Source organism: Anolis sagrei, chromosome 2 (genome assembly GCF_037176765.1).
Source record: "Anolis sagrei isolate rAnoSag1 chromosome 2, rAnoSag1.mat, whole genome shotgun sequence".
NCBI classification, from domain to species: domain Eukaryota; kingdom Metazoa; phylum Chordata; class Lepidosauria; order Squamata; family Dactyloidae; genus Anolis; species Anolis sagrei.
Window position 1 is genome coordinate 246,191,509 of NC_090022.1, and position 6,369 is coordinate 246,197,877.

General features: G+C 40.1%; 1 pseudogene; it reads left to right on the forward strand.

Annotated features, from left to right (window-relative positions):
* The first annotated feature begins 519 nt into the window (after positions 1 to 519).
* Positions 520 to 687, forward strand: LOC137096475 (U2 spliceosomal RNA; annotated as a pseudogene).
* Positions 688 to 6,369: the final 5,682 nt, after the last annotated feature.

The window sequence follows — 6,369 nt, forward strand, 5'->3', positions numbered from 1 at the left end:
CTAGCTGATTTTTTTTCCTCTTGTATGACATCTTTGGGTAAATCGGGATTACCAACGATGAGCTTGACTTAATAGCAGTGTAACAACTCTCTAGTTTTTCTATTTAAAAGGTGGCTATATTTTTTGACTATTCTGTTTTTCTTGTTGTTTTGTGTCTTTGACTCTAACTTGTGGGAACCCTATCATAGAATTTTCTTCAGATGAGATTTGCCATTGCCTTCCTCCGGGACTGAGATGTATGACTTGCCCAAGGCCACACAGTAGGTTTCAATTGTGTACGTTTGAACCCCGCTGTCCTGGTGTCCAATAAAACCATTACACCATGTTGACTTTCCTTGGGCTATTCTGTCCTATGGTCAAAGGATTATCCATCCACATTCTTGACCTACTTGTAAACAGATTCATTGCACAAGGATTAGTAAAAGTAGTGAAATGAGTTATCATAAGAGGAAGGTGGCCTGTCAGCTTAGTTATCTAATAAGGTGTCACACTTGATCTTAGCCAAAAGGCCGAGAAGCGATCGCTTCTCGGCCTTTTGGCTAAGATCAAGTGTAGTGTGTAATAAGGTGTCGACATTATCCAGTCATAAGAATGATCCAGTTAGACTACTGCAACATGCTCTATGTAGGGCTGTTCTTGAAGATGATGTGGAACCTGCAGCTAATGCAAAACACAGTTGCAAGTTTGCTGACCAGAATGCTGTATAGAAGCCCTATAAGGTTAGTCTTAAAAGGAATTGCACTTGTTGCCAGTATTCTTGTGGTCTGAATCCGTGTTTCTGGTGATGACATTCAAAGCACTAACAGCTTGGGACCCCAGTACTTGAAGGAGTACCCAAGGACTGTGGTCTGCTGCAGAGGCCTTTTTCTTTGTCCTGTAATTGAGGGTAATACATTGTGGGAAGATGACAGAGAGGGCCTTTTCTGTGGTGGCTCCTCATTTGTGAAATATCCTCCTAGGAGTCCTGATTGGTACCAACACTGATTTCATTCCGTCACCAAATCAAAACATGAAAAATCTTTGAGGACTAATGTGTTTCTTCAGCTTCTACATGTTCATGGTTTTAACTATTCTAATTTGTTATATAATTTAATATGTTTACAATACAATTTTATAATTTTAAATTGTTCTGTTTGTGTTGATGTAGGATCTAATTAATGACTGAATGGGGAAATAATTTATGGAGTATTTGACTTTCCAGTGCAGCTTATCTACTCAAGTATGTAAGTAATGTAGGCATCTAGTCTAAGTCCATCTTGTATGTGCTTTCCTGTATGGAAAGCATTCTTGAACTGAAGACAGCAAAAAGCATCAATATCGAAATATTGATGGAAGACCTCCAGTGTCTTGCTGAATTGAACGTACACAAAGTTTATGAGGAAATTGTATTCGGCATAATTAAATCCTTTGGGGAAAATAAGGTTGTCACATCTAAGACAAAACAATGATGTTGACAATAATAGATTGTGCAGTAAAATGGCACAATAAAGAGATGGTGGTCTCTGTACTTGTCAGGAAAGATCTCTATCCTATTATCTTTTACACCCAGCTCAGAATGTCCACTTTTAGCAGCATAATTTAGCTGCCATTCTTGTTCCAGATGAATGTTTTCCTGTTTCCATTGTCCTTTGTGTTGAAAACAAAGCTATGCAAAAAATGTGTACAGTTGTTGGAGAGTGGAGAAACAATAGGAGGCTGGCCTTGGGTTTTAAATACATATTTTTGGCTTTTCAGTTTGGGATAGATTTTTGGCAAAAGTGTAAACTAAAAGGATAAAGGTTAGAAAGTGAGTTCACCAGTTCACCACAGGGAATAATAGTTTCTTTTTACCTTAGAAAAACAATGGAAGAGTTGGAGCAGCAGGCAACAAATGTGAAAGAGAGCTTGTAGTTGCAATAAGTGGTAGAACAGGATTTGTATGCTCTTCTCTACATTTCATGAGCTCCGGAAGACACTATTCTGCTTTTAGCGTTCAACTGCCCAGAAAGTGGACTTAGTGCATGGGATGGAAGAGGGAGTCATCTTATCAGCTGGGCCTTCCCTTCACAACAATGGGTATCCCAACAGGATGTTTTCAAAATCTGGATGTTTGGGAGATCTGATATTATTAAACTGTTCAAAGATAAAAAAAAATTCCTTGAACATCCTTAACCTGTTTGAAATGTTATTTTTGCCTCCCAGAATTTGTGTGTGTGTGTGTGTCAGGAGTGACTTGAGAAACTGCAAGTCGTTTCTGGTGTGAGAGAATTGGCCATCTGCAAGGTTGTTGCTCAGGGGATGCCTGGATATTTGATGTTTTGCCATCCTGTGGGAGGTTTCACTCATGCCTTTGCATGGGAAGCTAGAGCTGAGATGGGAGCTCACCTCACTCTCCAGATTCATACCGCCAACCTGTCGGTCAACAGTCCTTCCGGCACAAGGGTTTTCCCCATTGTGTCACCGGGGGCTCCTTACCTCCCAGAATGAAACCTAGACTGAAATAGCTAGCTGTGCACCAAATTTCACACTTCAATTTTTGCTTTTAGAAAAGGTAATAAAATATACTTAAAATAAATGTTTTGAAAGAAAATATAATGTAAACAGCATTACCATATATGTTGCCATAGAGTAAGTCCCATGATTATTGAGTAACCATGCATAAGAGTGCACTGTTAGATAGATAGGTATTTGGCTTTAGGTAGACAGACAAACATAATTTGAAATTCTTTGCACATTTTTTTTTACAAAAGCACATTCATTTTGCAGAAATGAATGAAGTTAAGAAACAGAGTAATAATATGAACTGGACATTGGCCAAATCATCTATAAATAGTCCAGGGTGTTCTTTGTGCAATGCAGTTTGATAATCCAGTTGTAAAAACATTTATTTTCAAATATTTTAAAGATGCTTTTCAGTACTACATATTTTTGAGTATGCAATATATGATATATTGAGGTCTATAGAAATGTAGTATGCTGCTCTCCACCATGCTGCTGGGCACTTTAAAACCTCGCAGCACAGACCAGTAAAAACAACTGAGAGAGAAGCTTCTACAACTCTCCACTGGCCACTTTAAAACCTTGCATCACAGATTGGTAAGAACAGCTGAGAGGAGCCTCCAGTGAGTGGCTGCATTGAGCTGCCTCTAATGTTGGGCCTTTTCCATCATTGTCCCCTCTGGTGTTGCTGCTGTAGCTTTCAATAGAGGCAGGCAGTCTTGGGGCCTCTTACATCATCACCCCCATGGCTGCTGTGGTCCACCGCTGGCTTGTTCAACCACCATTGTCATTGTTGCCCTTGGAGAAGATGCAATGGCTTACCATCGCTCAGTATTTGAACTTCTACTAGCAAGTCATCCCCTTGCCTCACCCTCGATCAAATGAACTGGTCTGGGCTAAATAGACTGGACCACCTGGATGCCTTTTGGGAAACTTTAATCAGCCTGTTGGGCAGATTGAACTAATTCTAGGTGAGGGTGAGCAGTGTGCAACAATGTTTTGAAGGTGCTGAGCTGTGATTTATCAGGGTTTTGTCCGTTTAAGCCACTGGACTATGAGACCTGCAATCGTGCTTCAAGTTTGATATGCCTGAAATGATTTAATATGTTTTAATATGTTTTCATCATTTGAAAGACTATTTTAATTGATATGTATTTGGGTTTTTTAACAGTTTTATAATATTGCTTCTATTGATATTGTTATTATCAGAATCTAGCACTGTATTATTGCCATAGTTGATAAGCTACAATTACAAAAACTGTAGATTGCAAATCACAATTTCTATGTTCCCAGAATTTCTACATTGAATGTAACATGAGAACATTCACACGATTAATTAAAGACTGTTTATAAATAGAAGATAATTTTTCAATACTTTGTCAACAGTGAAACTAGAGCTTCCAAAATAACAATTAAACAATGTCAGGCACAGTGACACAAAATAACACTTTCTATATTGTTGAAAGCTCTTCTTCCATAAACAACATCAGAGACAGTGACACACGGTTTATCAATACTTTGTCAATACAGTGAAACTAGAGCTTCCAAAATAACAGTTAAACAATGTCAGGCACAGTGGCACAAAATAACACTTTCTATGTTGTCGAAGGATCTTCTTCCATAAACAAAATCAGTGACAGTGACACACAACAAGGTCTCCCGGGTTGTTTCCCTTGTTTCGCAATGTCTTCATCAGGTGTTATGATGTTTTAATTCACTAAATAAGAAACACAGCAATATACAGATAGTAGATATACTACAATCCCCAAATTGACATAGTTTTGAAAAGGTTGTTGTTGTACACGCACGACTACTTACATTCTAATTGGTAGCTATCGGTTCTGTTTTGATTTCCTATCAGCATTTATAGTCTTTGGATTCACTAGATAGGAAAAGGACAATATATAAACAAAATACTAGAATGCCCAAAATCCCACTGTTTGAGGGGATTTTCAAAACACATGTAAGTCTACTACATTCCTGTAAACAGCCTGGGCTCTGAGTGAGGAGTTCTGAATTGAGCAATTGTGATGGTAACAGGTAACTCTTAAGTAGGATAGAATGTTACAGGAAGCAAGTGTAATCTATTCTATCATTAGCCCTTGGGGGATAAGTGTTTGTAATTTGAAAATTCAAAATGACTCTCTCTGCAACAAGTACCTTTTCACATCAGCATGAGGTTTAGGTGATACCTTCTCCAAAGCACAAAATTTAAAGCTATAGCAAGTGTTTGCCTTCTCTTGAAAATGTGCATATATAGAAGAGTCAGTAGACCCATTTCTTATGCGAGAGCAGTGTTCACGAATTCGGATTTTCAGGGGTCTGGTGGTCATCCCGACATATAGTAATTTACACGGACATTTTTTTTTAATTTACACGGACATTCTCCAGCAAAGGATCACCGCCTTGTCGGGGCGCTGGAGCTTGAGCACCTCAATGATGTCATGAGCGAAACCGTGAAGGGCCACCCAAGACGGGACGGTTGTGGCAGAGAGGTCAGACCAAGCGTGATCCCTGGGGAAGGCAATGGCAAACCACTCCAGTATCCTTGCCAAGAAAACTAAATGGACCAGTACAACCAGAGATATGTCGGTATGCCATTGGAAGATGGGACTCCCAGGTCGGAAGATGGCCAAAATGCTACTGGGGAGGAGCAGAGGATAAGTTCAACTAGCCCCAGATGTGATGACGCAGCTAGCTCAAAGCCGAAAGGAAGGCTAGCGGCCGACGGTACTGGAGGTGAACGACGAATCCGATGCTCTAAAGATCAACACACCATAGGAACCTGGAATGTAAGATCTATGAGCCAGGGCAAATTGGATGTTGTTATTGGTGAGATGTCAAGACTAAAGATAGACATTCTGGGGGTCAGCGAACTGAAATGGACTGGAATGGGCCACTTCACATCAGATGACCACCAGATCTACTACTGCGGACAAGAGGAACATCGAAGAAATGGAGTAGCCTTTATAATTAATAAGAAATTCGCTAAAGCGGTGCTTGGATACAACCCAAAAAATGACAGAATGATCTCAATTCGAGTGCAAGGAAAGCCTTTCAACATCACAGTGATCCAAATATACGCCCCAACCACAGCTGCTGAAGAAGCAGAAGTAGATCAGTTCTATGAGGATCTGCAGGACCTACTGGATAATACACCAAAAAGAGACATTATTTTCATTACAGGAGACTGGAATGCCAAGGTGGGAAGTCAAATGACAACTGGGATCACAGGCAAGCATGGTCTGGGAGAACAAAATGAAGCGGGACGCAGGCTGATAGAATTCTGCCAGGAAAACTCGCTGTGTATAACGAATACACTCTTCCAACAACCTAAAAGACGGCTTTATACATGGACCTCACCAGATGGTCAACACCGAAATCAGATTGACTACATCCTTTGCAGCCAAAGGTGGCGGACATCCATCCAGTCGGTGAAAACAAGACCTGGGGCTGACTGTAGCTCAGATCACGAACTTCTTATTGCCCAATTTAGAATAAAACTAAAAAGATCAGGGAAAATACACAGACCAGTTAGATATGATCTCACTAACATTCCTAGCGAATATACAATGGAAGTGAAGAACAGATTTGAAGGACTAGATTTAGTAAACAGAGTCCCAGAAGAACTATGGACAGAAGTCCGCGACATTGTTCAGGAGGCGGCAACAAAGTACGTTCCAAAGAAAAAGAAAACCAAGAAGGCAAAATGGTTGTCTGCTGAGACACTGGAAGTAGCCCAAGAAAGGAGGAAAGCAAAAGGAAACAGTGAAAAGGGGAGATATGCCCAGTTAAATGCGCAATTCCAGAGGTTAGCCAGAAGAGATAAGGAACTATTTTTAAATAAGCAATGCATGGAAGTGGAAGAAGACAACAGAATAGGAAGGACAA